Consider the following 17,339-nt stretch of genomic DNA (forward strand, 5'->3'; position numbering starts at 1 on the left):
TCACCAAAATCTATATCGATTACTGAAGAAACGTTCGGGATGAAATATTTACATTAACATCAAGTCGTGATTTTATGAGAATTGTTGTAGTCTTTAAAAAGTTCAATTCTCCGTAGGCAGGATGGTTTTGACCGACTCAGGCACTGTTGTAACACTGTAAGACACGGATCTGACGCTGCAGAGACACACAATTAGTGCCTGGCTTGTAGACATGTGGATCAGCCATGACCGCAGACAGATTTAACACGCATTACACCCTCCTCGTGGCTCGCAACGCCATAACGGCTTTGTCCTGCACGTGCGTGACGTCAGACTCGCTGAATTGCTGGGGGCTTGGCCATGTTGACATCTTGACCAGTCGTCTGGCCGCGGTCAGTAAAACTGTCTGGACATGATCTAATAACGTGTTGTAAATGAATAGCATTAGCAGGGTTTGCGCGCTCAAGTCATCCAATTTCTCGGTGATTTACTAGCCTGTACAGCTCATAAGCTAGTCTCCCCGTGACGATACTCAGGCAGTAGGGAAGAAAGCACTTTCATTTCGAGTCTGAAAAAGAGGAGTCCAAACATAGCCAAGCCGTAAATATATTCAGGTTTCTTAGAATGAGGTAAACTCAATACATCCATCAATTGGTTTGGAAGAAATAGCTTCTCTATGATTTCTGTAAGATATATGCATGGATTCGGCACTTGAGACGGGGCGATGGTTCTCCTGGAGGATAACAAGTCTTTCAAAAAGTGACGGGCAGTGGGGTGGCCTAGTGGTTAAAGAGTTCGTTCATCACACCGAGGACCCGGGTTCGATTCCTACGTGGGTACAATGAGTGAAGCCCATATCCTGCGTATCCCACTGGAATATTGCTAAAAGCGGCTTAAACCTAAATCTCACGCACTTGCTCATTCAAAACGAGAACATAAATTCACTTTGGAGTTTGTGATGTCGCATTTTCTTAAAACGACATAAAACAACATGTATTCACACTGAACATGAATGTATTGCTGAAGAAATTGGGTGAAACAATTATAAAATCGTAATTATCGTATAAAATGTAGCTATTCAGACATTAAATAATTATTCAAATGTTGTAATACTGCAGAGAAAATGATTTGTTTATAAAGATCTGTAAAACCACGGCATGACATAAATAAATGATTAGGAATGAGACAGTTAGGATAACATTCAGTGGAAGTGCTGATTTCTAACGGGGACGGTGCAGGTCGACACCGGCTCCTTGTTATGACTATATATACACCATGACCTTATATCTCACGATTGTCGTGATAGGGTTCGCCAACAGGTGTCGCTTCTGTCACGTCAACGACAACATCCTGGAATAGCTGTCAAAACTTAGTCATAACATCCACCCAACGCCGACCCCCATGAACACCCCTCAACTGTGGCTCACTCTGTACTTGTCGTTACTATGGAAATAAACATACACCCACGACAACACCAAACATTTAAACGTAATGTCTGTGGAACTTACTTTTAAATATCAATTGAAACCGTAAGATATACTAGTCACGAAATATATTTGTGGTACGTTTAAGGCGATTTCAGTACGGTTATCTCCCCTCGCTGTATTTAGGTCAGTTCGGTACATGGTTGCTGGTCTCCGATATTTTAGCTTATCCAATATACAAATTATCCTTTTTCTTCCATAAATGCTATGGAACTATTTCTGTCCTAATACTTTTCTGAGACTGATTGGAAAGGATCAGCGCTCTTGCCGTCCAACCAAACTACACTCATGAGCGAAAGAAATCTGCTATGGGAGATAGGAGAGATGGCGGCGATGACGTCACTTCCTGAACGAAACTGTGTTGGCTGATGTGTCCAGGATATTAATCATTCTAAAACAATGGTAATATAACCAGAATAATCGTATTTGATAGCACAGCTATGCCATGACATGAAACTCTCGATACAAGTTTGCTACCCTTGGTAAACCAAGATCTGATGAACGTTGGGGAAGGGTGGGTGGGTAGTAATCTTAGATTCGCCTACGTTGGTAACGTCTGGGGTGACTCATGTAGCTGACATACTGAAACTGCCTTTGCTACTTTAATCCTTGCTCACTCATTCAAGGCTATTTGGTCTCTTAAATTTAGATAACACAGTCATGATAATATAATAATGTGATGGTAAAATAGCATGATTCATACTTACCGGAAGGCACTGCAAACAATACTTTATGTTGTTGTTGCTGTTTAAGGCAGTCTTAAAAGGTGAACGTTTAACATCTTAGAATATACCCCGTTTTCCATGGAGTTCTTACCTTTAAATCCCGTTCAGGACTTCAGGGTAGGGGTGATGGTGGTGAGTCAATAACTCGCAATGATTTTACCTTTTGCTATCTGTCAGTTTTTTCGTTATTATCTTTAAGTGTTTCGTATTTTTATATTAAATACTTTTTGCACGATAAAACAGTTCCAAGTAGTAATATATCAGCAAGTTTTGGAACCAATCTTGAAAATCCGGAAACAAATGGCGTAGTGCGGGTAACCGAGGTTCCTCAGTACACAGGGTCTTACTCTTCTCTGCATCGAAACCTTCTGCTACGCTGTGCAGCTATTAAGCGGATCTTAGGGTGGTCTTCAATACAGCGGATGCTATCTATCAGCCTTCATCCTCCTGTTAAGATTTAAGTTAATGTAAATTCTGTGAGTGACTTTTAGCGCTTGTTTATAAATACGATGTCAGAGGCGTATTGAAATCCCTTTGTTGTATTTTCGCACCACGTGTACATGTACATCTGTCTATTCAACCTGGAAGATAGTGCGCTTATCACACACCTTTTCCTGTACACTCTCTTACCTGGCGTATACAGAACCCCTCGTATCCAGGCAGCGCAGGTACTGAACGTTCTAAACGCTTTCAACCTGAAGCAGCTTGGATTGTCAAAGCGTAAGTATGAATGGATGTTTCAAGTCAGTCATCTAGACTTGAAGGCTCTCACATGACTGGTTACATATTGGAGTGTTGGCTGAACTTTAAGCATGGTGCAATGTACATCTGTCGTCTAACCTTCGTGAACATCTACAGTGTCTCATAATATCCACTTTTTGTGACAAATATAGAAATTCATAGATCTTTGGTTCGGAAAAGCTTATTGAACGTTGACGACACAGACGAATCAGTGATCTAAATTACGAGCAGCATCGAACGCCGTCAGGTGTCCATGATAGTAACAACATATAGTATATACACAGGTGCGTGTTACCTTTAATGACGTGTTTTGATCTCACTAAAACAATATTCCTAAAACGACCCTTACCACATGAATCTATTCGACACTCCTCAGTTAATGAAACTGTTATAGTGTGCTATATGCAACTGACCAACACCTCAGTCTCTAACCAAAATTGTCCACTTACAACACAACATGGCTTTCGTTCATGACTTTGATTTTACTGCCGAGTCTTTTGTTTAAGAACAAACATGTTTTCAAAACGTTATTTGTTCCTTTGAAAAGAATCAGACAATTCATTTGGACCTATGACAGTGTAAATATTAGAACATCCATCAATGCCCTGAAAGACTGTTTGGGCCCTAGGCCAAAGTTTTTTTCAGCAGCCAAAATATATTCTCGATGCTTCCTTTCCTAAACTTACTGCTGTGTCCTTCTCGAGCGAAGCCATGTTACAAGACAACGCTACATGCCGTTCAGTGTCCACAAGCATCTGACTTGTCGTCGGGTAAGGCCCTAAACCTTCTCACCTTGCCAGCAATACTGATCTCTGTAGACATATATGTGTCTGATTAAGTCAGCAGCAACTTTGTGTAGCTGGATTGTGCCTTTCCCTAAAAGCCACTTGGACCAATAGCTGCACATTGACCCAGTCATCTCTCGATTTCGGATGGCATTCCCACCTTTCATGATCTTTGGTCTTGCCTGTCTTTCATGTTTCTTTAAACCTGTAATCGCACTTTAAACTTCCCGACCTGATGAGGTATTTTCATGGTGACTTAATTCCTCGTATCAATACAACATGAATTGCAGAATGAATATTGACCATTATTTCGCCTTTTGAGGAAATATTATCTCAACATTATGTTAAAGAGACATTTTAGAAGCTGTTGTTTCAATTACGACAAAGGTGACTATGGGTTACTTGCTTAATATAGGTACTGGCACATAGCCGACGCATGCCTTGAATGAATATAGAAACCTGGAGGTTTTCAACTGTGTTTTCGTGTGTTTGCAACTTCCGTTACAAGTCGAGATACCGGTTTCATGCATCTGAATCAGCTCCGCGACCTGCACTAGTTTGTTGTGCAAACCTGGTTTAAAACAGAGTGGCTTCAGAAAGGATTGTATCAGTTACCTCTCTGTCACGGAACTTTGGATTACTATGCAGATATGTGAGTGAGTACATGAGTGAGTTTGGTTTTACCCATGTGAGAAATCGAACCCGGGTCATCGACGGTCGACGAGCGAACGCTTTAACGACTAGACTACCCCATCGCCCCTGCTGAAGTGCGACAAAACGTGTGTCGCAACATCTGTTTTGTGGTCACCTTCCCCGTCCTGCCATTGGTCAAACCAATCCGGCAGTTCTTAGACCATACATCATGTGATCATTTGTCACATGTGATTAGACCACCCATACCATTACCCCCGATCTTTAAACGCCCTCACCCCGCCCACCGAAAGGGCAGTGGGATAGACATGTTTTCACGTCGTCGGTCTGATTTGTCTGGTGATAGTTTTGTTTATTCTGCTCTTCGTGCATACAGCTTACCCAAGGCATTGTTGATCTAGATCGTGTTGATCTAGGTCTTGCTGATCTAGGTCTTGTTGATCATGTTGATCTAGATCTTGTTGATCTAGGTCTTGTTGATCTTGTTGATCTAGACCATACTCGGCAGAATGAACTGACGTTTACTCAGTTATGGTCCTAATATGTTCTGGAACTGTAAACATCTGAAACTACTGGGGATACAAGATCGTGGTTTCAGATCGAGTTTGGAAAACCGTGATCGAAATCTGATGACGGTTGTTTGGTCTTAGCAATACGATGCACAGAATTGCAAATGATGTGTAGCTACAGTATCAACAGCATCATCGATTTACTGCCACGTTTTATGTATTGGGTTTCGTTTTGTTTTCGTATGAAAAGCGTAAACTCTACACCGTTTCATATATCATCGTGTCCTGACCTTGGAAGATGGAATATATTGTTGTTTATATACATGTGTATAGACCATTGAAATACATGTCCCCTGTTTAAATTGAAAAAAAAACCCGTGCAAACCCTGTTATTGACATTGTACAACACAGTGGGGGCTGACCCCTCGTGGTGCTCAACATTGTCAAATGAGAACCCGTTTGACCTTCCAGAGGGAAGTGTGATACGTTTCATGCTGTCTAACTAATTCTCATATTACTGCTCATTTATCGCACGTTCCACTCCATTAGCGCTCACATGCTTATCTAACGATCCTGTATTCAGTGAGCTACTATACACCACCCACCTCCCCCACCCCAACTGACGCGTTCGGGTTACCCCTGACCCGTACAAGCAATGACCCGTTGTCTAGGTCAGTGATGTAGCTGTATCCAGGTGCGTTCACCTGTCTAGTGTGATGGCAATCTCGGTCTCCACAAGGCCTCTGTTACATATGTCTGGTCATGTGAACGGGGTTCCGACTCGGGGCCTCTGTCACACGAGCCCCAGTGTTGTCCTGTCACAGAATGGCCACTATGTGTGATAGATGTTTTGCACCTGACCAGATACCATCAGACCAGTGATTTATATTTATCTTGATAAACAAACAATATCTCACTGCTTTGTAAGCGGGGATTTAGTCGAGTGAAGTTGCCGCACACCCCTATCGCAAACCCTTCCCGTAGCAACCCAGTCTATCGGCGGATCCAGGGCGGTGGGGCCTATGGGGACGCTGGACCTGACCCTCCCCTTGCATGAGAACGACTATGTATCAAAATCGTCAATATGGACAGATTTTGGTGAGAGGTTGAAGCCTGTTTAGGATGAATTAGTACATATCCATGAGTATGCATTGGGTCATCCACGAGGTTGTATTCCTGAGCATATATGATCGTGAATATGTCTTCCAATATGACCTGGAGGAGTTTTAGGGTATGTTCTTGAGATTGTCTTCGGATATGACCTGGTGGTGTTTTAGGGTGTGATCTTGAGTTTGTCTTCGGATATGACCTGGAAGAGTTTCAGGGTATGATCTTGAGTATATCTTCCGATATGACCTGGAGGTGTTTCAGAGTATGATCTTGAATATGTCTTCGGATATGACCTGGAGTAGGTTTAGGGCATGATCTTGAATATGTCTCCGGATATGATCTGAAGGAGGTTTAGAGTATGATTTTGAGTATGTCTTCGGATATGACCTGGGTTATTTTAGGGTATGTTCTTGAGTATGCATAAGGGTATGATTTTGAAAAAGCATTGACTAGTACTCCTGGGTATTTTTATATATATGGATATGTTCATGAGTGGACAGTTGGACATGACTATGGGTAATTATTATATGTTGTATAGTTTCCATGTTGAGGATGAAAATCGATTGCCCACGGACCTATTGGCCTGCGTGATACTGTAGCGCTCTGAGAATGCCTCTGTGTGATCTTGCAACCACTGCTTAATATTAGTGCTGTTATCGTGTGTATGTATGCCGTATGATGTGAAAGCCTAAGCGGAGTTCGGACATGGCAGAACAACCACGTCAGGACACTGGTGTCCTGCAAGTGACGCCAGGTCGACAATCCTGCCAGAAGGTTTGGTACTCTAAGACACTGAGATTACCAAACTGTCAATGATATGTTGTATATACATGTGTGTAAGCAGTCTGTGGCACGCATGGCTACAATGGCAACTCACAGGTGAGTCAACTTACGACTGTCGTGTAAACCCGTTCCAACCACCAACAGTTCTGGGCCAGTTTTGTGACCGCGTCTCTTCGATGTTATCATCGGAGTTAGGATTTATGATGTCTCTCCCTCTAAACGAGGGATCAAATTCTGGCATGTTTTTTAAAGCCGTATGAACTAGCCATGCTCCTCCCTCCATTGTGTGAACTCGAGTCTGCTTGACGATACGACCAGCGTTATGTGACGAAGGGTCTGATTCAAGTTCCGGGGCAAAGCAGAAACCATTACTCCCAGCTTCTGAAGTATCATCTCACAACCAGATGTCATACACACCTTCCTTGCGTATATCTGAAATCCTTTTCCGCTCGCGAACAAACTCTAATCCGGCCAACAATGTAATATTTGGACGGAGACAAGACCGGCGAAGTGCATCTTGATGAAGCCGATAGTCTGACGAGGACTTGCGATTTCACGGCGATAGGACCTTACGTCTAGGTGCTATTTCTTGGAGTTAGTTGTTTGGGAAATGCTATCTCAAGTGACAAGCGCAAAGCATTGATCATCGTCCAGTCTGCAAGGGCATCGGCCTGTTCATGATGAGTTTTTGATGTAAATATTTCTTAAAAGAAATTCTCTTTCAGATTCCTTTGACAGTAACCTGCTATTTTGCCCATTATGCAAGATTCGTTTGGAACACTTTGAAGAAAACATGATCGCTGCAGATATACATGGCGCTGTGGGTCCGGTTCGACACCCTCGTCATTTAATTTACTTAAATCATATTTATCACTAGTTGGCGAAAGCCATGACCCATATTCTGTGGCATTTACGGCAAAACGAGTAGTGGCAAAATTAGTTTTCTCCTAAACCCTCCATGAAATGATTGTATGGTTTATAGCCTGCCCCATTCTGCAGGCATAAAGCGGTGAACGAACTACAGTCAGAGGTGCTTTCTTGAGGAATGTGCGCCATGGCAAGCATGCGCGCAACTTCGTCTTCAAACAGCTTGTTCCTGTCGCAAGTACCCCATGACAACTACATAGGATATTGCTTCATGTGTTAGGGAAATGTCTTAGTACAGTCTTTAACAATGCTCCCCCTTTTACGCCTGACTGTCCACGGCGACATACTGAGGAAATGATACGGCCAAGATGGAATGAATAAAATCAAATTTGGCCACACGACATCTTTCGAGCGTCTTTTTTGCAGTGTGTGTGTGTGTGTGTGTGTACGTGTGCGTGTGCGTGTGCGTGCGTGCGCAGACAGCATGTGAGAGACAGCATGCCATCTTTTGGATAATGGCTGAATTCCATCATACTTCAGCTCGTGTTAGCAGAACGGTTGCGCGGTATTTGCCGAGTTATATGAAAGACGGTTGGCACAACAACTGAGCAGGATTTATATATATGTTGCTTGTGACGTTATGATAGCAGAACGTCTGAGGGCTACTTACAGAATTATCACATTCACAAGATTGTAAAAAGATAATGGAATTTGCTCAGGTACTGCATTAACATTGTATAACCAGAATGATTAACAGAGTTTCCGGATATAAGATGGTGTTAGTAAGTTCGGGATGGTGAATAGCGTTGTTAAGTAGCAGCGTAGTGAACATGTCCCCAAATGAACTAGAACTGGCAACGGAGAAGAACTGCATGGGTGACCAATCTTAGGCTTGCTGACTTCTGGAAGTGGAAAGTGTCCAGGGGTTTGATTAATCACCACACTATAACAAGTGGTTTGTCAATCTGTCTCACAGACCTTGAACCCCGTTGTGTCCCTGCTATCTAGCCCTTAAGACTTGCAGTTTAATGCACTAGAAGCATGTCTAGATTTCCCCAGATGTCTCTCTCTGGGGCTCCTTTCCAATTTAAATGGGGTTGCTTCTAACTATCAAATTTACATATATTCAGGGACTAAGTGTTAGTCCGCTGAGTTTTTGTTCATCGAGTACCGAACGGAATAGATGACAACGTGAACTGGGACATTCAAGCATCTTGCTGGCAGCCTGGGTTCTACACTCTGAGGCAGCTTAACATTCCAAGGCCGCTAATGCATTGCGGCCGTTGCTCATCTACCCATATACTGTTGCTGCTTAGGGGCAGTGAGACACTACAAGAAAGATAAGCTTTAATACTTTGGTGCTATGAATGCCGAGGTATGTGGTATTACATGTTATTAATTGTAACGATAGCGTATTGCCGGAGAGGAATTGTGTAGCACCATCATGACCTTTGAACTGCACCATTTGTTTTATTACAGTTGTCAGCTGGCTAGGTATTACAGGAGATAACATCTGTAACATTGTATAGTGACTGCAGATCTGCGGGGTATAGGGTAGTTATATGCTGTGACCGTCGAGTTCAGTTATTTTGAACGATGTTGTCGATCCTTATGGATATATAATTATGTTACAGGAGAAATAAACAGTAACATGTTACTATGGATATATAGTTATGTTACAGGAGAAATAAACAGTAACATGTTACTATGGATATATAGTTATGTTGCAGGAGAAATATACAGTAGCATGTTATTCTGGATATATAGTTATGTTACAGGAGAAATAAACAGTAGCATGTTATTCTGGATATATAGTTATGTTACAGGAGAAATAAACAGTAGCATGTTATTCTGGATATATAGTTATGTTACAGGAGTGATGAAGTCTGATATGGTATTATTGATAGGTAGTTACGTCACAGGAGAAATAAACTGTAACATTGTGTTATGGAAATATAGTTATGTCACAGGAGAGATAAACTGTAACATTGTGTTATGGAAATATAGTTATGATACAGGCTAGATAAACTCTAACATTGTATTATGGATATATAGTTATGTTAGCGCAATGAGCTGTGACATTGTTCTATTGTGGAATGCACCGGAGTGCATTCCCGAAAGTATATAAATATTGAAACAGTTTGGAGTGGTATTACAGGAGGTATAAACGATAACAGGTTTCGTACCGAAACTATAAGTTAACTTAAATCTGTACGTATATGAAATCAATGTAAAAAAATAAGCAACACAGAAATGATATGCAATTAGCAGTTATATCAAAAATAAAACAGGTATACGTATCAATACAAATTAGTTTAAAGGAATGACAATGGCAATACAAAATGGATCGAGTGGAGGTGTAAATTCAAAGGTAATAAAAATACAGTGGCGTTGGGAAAGGGATTAAGCAAGGGAAAATATCAGTCAGCTGGCGGTAACTTTGACAGTGTTTCCAGAGCGGTGCCAGAAGTATCTTCCAAAAGCCGGATTATTCCTGCTATTCCAGAAGATTCATATTTATCATTGACTGTCAGTCTACATATAAGACACTGCCGTCCTTCACTGAATCAGGAACACTGCAATACAGTTACAGTATGGTTTACAGTGAATTAGACCCTCGCACGACAATAGTTAATGTTCACTCTGATTGGAACATTATTGTGTAGTAGGTGAAGAAGTGAGGGGTGCTGAACTCATATAAACACGGGCATTGTTGTATTGTATATGTAAAGTGGAGGGGTATTAAACTAATATAAATGGTAATGTTGTTGCATTGTAGATGTACAGCGGATAGGTATTAAAGATATGAGGAGATAACGTTAACATTCCTAAATCGAGGATGGGGGAGTTGGTATTCTTCCTTGCTGGTTTTGCTTAAACATCAGTGATGGGTTTCCAATTTACTCGTCTACTTGGATTCCGCCGTTGATCTCTGAGGCGATGAGCTGAACGTCTACCCTGTTGTACTCCACGCTCACTAAAATAGTTGCATGTACAATGTATCCATAGTATTCAAAAGTTTATCAGTGATAAATTTTCACATTTTTAACGAAGAAAGCGTTTTGACATCTGGCATTATTTCTGAAGGAGTTAATGTTTCGAAGCGGCTCGTCTGATCTGTCAAGAACACCGTTTCTTTTGGAAGTAAAACATTAATCTTCCTCTGATACGCTTCGCAGTCTGGCTGTTTACCTGCTCGCACGATGACATACGTAGAGACGATGCAAATACATTGGCAGGTACAGTGACGACGATGCAACAGGTGGTTGCTGACGATGCAGCGGGTACTCATGATTCCGACGAGTAAATCGTCGATCATAGTATCTCCTGGTATGTTAGAGAACGCCCCGACTACCTACAGCAGAACGCTGCACCCAGTCGCCCCTCCACCCGTTCATATATCTTGTAGACACGGAGGATAGGCGATCGCTATCTATTGATAGTAAAGCAAACTGGCGTGTTATACAATGCGGTTTGTGCTCTCCACCGCGCAGATACATGTGGGTGGCAGGCGGCATGACGTGTCAGAGGTCATTGTGATGTCACAGATAACATCTCGTGAAATCTCGCCTGTAACAAGTAGCGATCGAGGTCGTCCGGCTAACATTCTCGCCCGGCTCGAGACACCGTAGCCTGTTCCTAATGAGACTACTCCAATCTGGTCCTAGTAGAGTGTTTGTGCAGTCTCGCTTTACAAATTGTGCAGAATGCAAACAGCTAAAGCAAATCTTCATGAAGTGAATTAGATAAGTAAACACAAGACATGTTGCGCGACGGTCTAGTATACAGTCTGCTCGAAACACGGAGCCATTCAACACCAATTCCGGTATTTATTTACGGAAATTCTCGTAAGTTGAGAGTCTGTAAACCCTTACCCTGGCACAATACGAATAAGCCCATTCTTCTGTTCGTGAGGATTATGTAGACGTGTTGCGTATTGTGTTGGAATTGATAACGTTGATGTTCATGAGACACAAACATTTAATCTGCTCCCTTGAGCTCGATCACACCTTATAAACGAACATATATATCACTTCCCAAGTGAATTCCACACTAACAGACACGTAGCCACCGAAAGCATCGAACACTTTGTAAGCATCCTTTAGGCATGTGTAGCCAAAGTTTGCGAAGTTGTGATATTACAAAAAGTCCGAGACCTGTGCACGTGAGTACGGGTTCGAATCCCGGCTGGTCCTAGCCATGTTGCTAGGTTCAACAGAAACATTCTTGCGCGTGTAGTCTCTGAATAGATATAATGTTCATAGTAACAAACAAAGCTATTATAAATTGAAAAGGAGACTCAGGGAGTCCAGAGAATCAGACCTGAACCTGAGGAAGTCTAGACATGCTTCATTTAAGGTTTTGGCACTGCAGAGAAGGCTTGACAGCAGGAAAACTAATATGGTTCAGGAACCGTGAGACAGAGTACGCATGTACTTTTACCAAAAGGGAAGAGATCTGAGACCCAATGAAACTGGAATTCTGTTTAAACTGGCCTCAACACTATTCATTCTATCACTCTCAAACACATTCCCATCCCCGTGGGTACGGGTTATCGTTTAGGTTCACACTTTCGTCATGATCTCATTGTGTTTACGGGTGGTGGGCCATTACGACAACAGAAGGTGAACACCTGAAACTATATACAGTGTACCTGAGTGGGATACGAACCAAGTCTTCGAGTAAGCTTTTTAACAAACAGGCTACCGACCAATCTTACTTCCAAAAAATCTTACTGTTGTATTTTCCAAAGAACACATAGCACCTGTGTTTTTAGCCATTCATCGTTGAGTGAGTGCGATTAGTGCGATATATTGTTTCATGCTTGTGGCCATTACATCGTTGAGTCAGTGCGATATATTGTTTCATGCTTGTGGCCATTCATAGTTGATTGAGTGCGGTATACTGAGTCCCATTTATCGTTGAGTGAATGCACTATATCATGCTTCTTGCCATTCTTCGTTGATTGAGTGCGACATATTTATTAATTCTTGTAGCCATCCATCACTGTGTGAGTGCGAGAATTAGCGTATCTTTTATGCAGCGTTTTATTCAAGGTTGAGTGTGAGACTTGTGTTGCATTCTCTAGCCATTTATCACCAGGGGGTATCATGATTTATTTTGTTTCTTTCTAGTGAGTGAGGGACTTTCTTACGGCCATTCATAAGTTACATGCAATGTTTAAACATGCATATCTACCAACGTAAGGTGTTCTGTCCTGAAGAACCCTGTAGTGAGAAGGTTTCTCGTCGTTGGGAACTCCGGCTAAGACGTATTATAATTGTATTAACCCGCGTGTCTTGGGTCGGACACGGAGGGAGGACGGGCCAGAACTTGATACTGCTCCCCCGCATACCTTTTCCAATTAAACTGCACAGTCGGCGATCAAATTGTAAGATGATCCACAGAGGCGCAGGTAATTACCTTTATGATGACGGAGATAAAGCTGGTACTAATGATGTAAATATCTCCTTCGCTCAATATTCACCCCTTTCCACGCCAGGGCCTATCGTACCTAGTAGTAGTCGTGGGGGAAACATCACATGAGGTAGATTGCACTCTCCAGGAGATGACCCCATATCTTACATGTGTGTCGTGTGGAAAATAGTATATATAGAGGGAGACGTAATAAAGGTACCGGAATGGAAGATAGACGTATATTTTGGGTATGAAATATATATTCCTTGAGTCAGTTTGAAATCAGCGGTAGAGGATATTCAACTTAGCAGCTCGTATCATACCTACAGGAAATAGTTAGAATTCCATTATATATGTATCAAACAAAAAGCTCGCTTTTGGTGGACTCGGGAGCTATGTATGTGAAACTGTTGTCAAGGGATTGTCAAATATTGTACTGGATTTATGGATAGATGACACACCACAACGTTTCATGTTTTGACTTTCGCGATTCAATTCGAGGATAGGAACCGAATGGTCCCGTTATCTCGGCAGTTTCGGGGTGTCGAAATTTGATGGACAAAATTCTAATCGTTATTGCAATATATGTGATCAGAATGTGTATGCTTCGCCCACAAAGTGTTGAATGCCGAGGGATGTTGACTTGCTCAAAGTGGTACAGCTCAGCGACAGGTTGAAAGCATGTGCAACAGGTCTGTGAATTGCAGACTTTAGAACATATTTCTGCAGACACGGAATGGTAATGATCGGCCTCCGCACATGGCCACGCAGACCCAGTATTGATTTTTTCAGAAACCGGTCTTAAAGCAATGGAACCAGAAGCGAACAAAACAGCCAGACTGCCTGACATTTCAAGCACGTAGATCACGCTTGCTCGGCGACCACGTGTTTTACAACCGACACATTCCAGCCAGACACCGTTGGTGTTTAGAGTGCAGACACTGTGGGAGTCGCCGATGGCCGCGTGTTGTTTTCAGAAGAGTCACGGCTCATTCTGGACTTTCTTCATTGGTATAGACATGGCTGGAGGCGTCTTCACGCGCACGGAAAAAATTAGGCAAAAAGCGCATATTTGCATGTGGGTCTGTAATCATAATAGGATGGTTCTGCTATGACTGCCAGAACGCCGTTGCATATTATCCGTGGAAGACCTGTGTCAGTAGGTGCAATCTCTAGCTGGTAAGTCGTAACCTTAGCAAACTGGGTCAGGCGATGCAAGAGGAGTGCACAAGTTTCCGCCCAGTTATCTCTGGGACACTACCGACCACGCCATGATATGCCGCCCATCAGTCGCGGTTCACTAACATTTAGTCACATAAATACAGTTGATCCTACTTAGACACATGTAACGTAATCCATAGCTTGGAAAATCCATAATTTGAGAACAGAAGCAACATACACTTGCGAATCTTTTTAGGCATACGTTGGAATCAGTTTTCTATTTATTCAGAGAAACAGAGTGCAGTTTTAGGGTCTTACAACAAGCTTAAAGGTATACCTTTAGTCACATTTCTTTTTATTCACACAGTATATCGGTAATGAGTCTGCGAAACATATTCCAGCTAACCACGTGTGACGCTGATAACGCGACACTGCTGAAATTGATCGACTTGTGTTAACCGCCAGTCGAGGGTGTCATGGCGAATACGTTTTCACATAAAGATGAAATCGTGCAGTTTCGAGCCAGACCGACAACGTTCACTATAACTGAGTTCCTCCTTAAGTGCCATAATTACCCCCCAGTTATACTTCGCCCCATGGTCAAGTAGGTAAAAATAGCGTTTCTCCGCAACAAACCAAATTGGCTCTTCTACTCACTCTATGAAATCTATCATTCCCATAGGAAGCTCAATATACTATTCTTCAGACAAAACATAACATTTACAACCAAGCGGGGATTGTTTGTTCTGTTACACTCTATACATTAAACACAAGACACCTGCTGCAAGCGAAATGCACATGGTCGTTACAGCTCCTGCAATGCAGACCCTCTCCCGAGCCAGAGAATCAACAAACAGTTGGTTCGTGCAGATTGCTTGAATGGAGGGTTGCGATACTCGATCCAGGAATAATGACAGCCGAATGTATCTCTTCCCTCCGTGTTTATTTACCAGAACACGCTACAATGCCTTCTATTTGATCTCCCAGTTGTAAATGCTTTGTGTTGTGATTCCGTGATGGGAATCAAATGACTGGTAGTTATAATGAGGGGATGGTGACTGGTCCACACATGTCTCTCGTCAGAACTGTTCCTCCATGTCTCAGACAGCCACCATCTAATGTCTCACTTGTAACGTCTCGAGTAAAGGAAACACCTGTCTCTATTGGTGTTCATAATGCGGATTGCATGGAAGAATATATAACAGTCGTGTATAGACCAAAGCACGATGACGTCTGAAGGTATGCAGTGAGTGTCTGACCGGTTGCAGTTTCCAACCCAGAGTAGTTGATGGGGAGAGCTGAACACTGCAGAAGACATGACTTTAGGGGTCCACAAAGTACAGCAGCGACATGAAGTGGAACAGAATACTTGAGGACCTCAGAACCTCTGAGGCAAGCTTACTGACGTGCACAGAAGAAGGTGTTATGACTAATGCGTTGATTGATACTATTGATGGTCTCAGACAGATATGTGAACACCGTCAATGGGTCTCTGACACGTGTGGACACCGCAAATGGGTCTCTGACAGATGTTTGAACATCATTAATGAGTCTCTGACATATGTAGACACCGCAAATGGGTCTCTGGTAGATGTGTGAACCTCATTAATGAGTCTTTGACATATGTAGACACCGCAAATGGGTCTCTGACAGATTTGTGAACATCATTAATGAGTCTCTGACATATGTAGACACCGCAAATGGGTCTCTGACAGATTGTGAACACCGTTACTGGGTCTCTGACAGATGTGTGGACTCCATTAATGGGTCTCTGACAGACAGATGTGTGGACACCGTTAATGGGTTTCTGACAGATGTGTGGACACCATAAATAGGTTTCTGACAAATATATGGACACGGGTCTCTGAGGCATATGTGGACACCATCGACACGATGAGATACTAACAGATGTGTGGACACCGTTAATGAGTCTGACGGATGTGTGGACACCGTTAATGGGCCTCTGGCAGATGCATTAAAACCATTAATGGGTCTCTGACAGGTGTGTAGAGACCGTTAATGGGTCTCTGACAGATGCATGAAAACCGTTAATGGGCCTCTGACAGATACATGAAAACCGTTAACGGGTCTCTGACAGATATGTGGCCACCGTTAATGCGCTGTTGGCAGAAACGTTGACTTGGTTGCTCGTAAATATCATACTACTTGATGGGTTACTGGTAGACAAGGTAAAGATGTTGATGAACTACAGGTCACAAAAATATCAACTATTGCTTCTCGCACGATGATATCAACTACTGCCAGTGAGGCCATCAGCTACTTCTAGTATCAACTACTGCAGCTTGCAATAATGGCTACAGCTACTAACGACGTCAAATACTTCTACTAAAACTGCAGCTACTAAACCGACATTACTACCACTCTCGACAAAAACATGAGCAACTTCTGCTGACAACACCGGAAAATCCATTTCGTTCTTGTGAGGACCTTGTACCGCTGTCTATCTAGCTGCGAGACGCAAGTACGAAGACAGCCTCAGAAGTTCCTGATTATTTAGTGTCTAGTATGAAGTAATGTTTATATGAATTACATACAAATGTTGTGATAAGTCTTAACGTTGTTTGTACAAAGGCCCGACCAAGCAGCGACCATGTCCGTAGTCCTGCATGAGCTCCTCTGAAACACTGTTAGCACATAATGAGGGTTTCAGTTGACTAGACCGGGGTATTACTCACACTGCCCAAGTCTGGTACACCGTCTAGACCGGCATTGCCTCCAGCACAGTCATCAGGTCCGGGGTTTATAACAGTAGCCCAGCCATCTCATTCCCCTGCCAACTATTTGTGTAGCAATCTTCTTAACCGTTTAGCCAGCGCTGATTCCTGATTTTAAACCTCAGTGGCAGACATTTAATGACAATAGTGTCATTGGACAAAGTGGACCGATGTGGAATTTGTCGTTCAGATACTGCGATACAAAGAATTGAATTGAACTCGTTTTGTACGGTCAAGCGGAACTACATGTGCAGGGACCCATTATAAAAATGGAAAACGATTAATGTGTTCGCCATTCAATAGTTCGAATCTGTTATAATGGAGTGACTGTGCTAGTGGTTCAGTTACATCGGGACGTGTCAGTTTCTGTCGTTTTGCCGAAAAGTCTCAC

At 42.5% G+C, this 17,339-nt stretch overlaps 1 protein-coding gene across 2 annotated transcripts in view; it reads left to right on the forward strand.

Annotated features, from left to right (window-relative positions):
- Positions 1-17,339, forward strand: part of LOC137261986 (signal peptide, CUB and EGF-like domain-containing protein 1) — a 69,620-nt gene that overhangs the window by 23,150 nt on the left and 29,131 nt on the right. The gene's annotated exons all lie outside the window — the stretch shown is intronic.

The sequence above is a fragment of the Haliotis asinina genome, chromosome 14 (genome assembly GCF_037392515.1).
Source record: "Haliotis asinina isolate JCU_RB_2024 chromosome 14, JCU_Hal_asi_v2, whole genome shotgun sequence".
NCBI lineage: Eukaryota > Metazoa > Mollusca > Gastropoda > Lepetellida > Haliotidae > Haliotis > Haliotis asinina.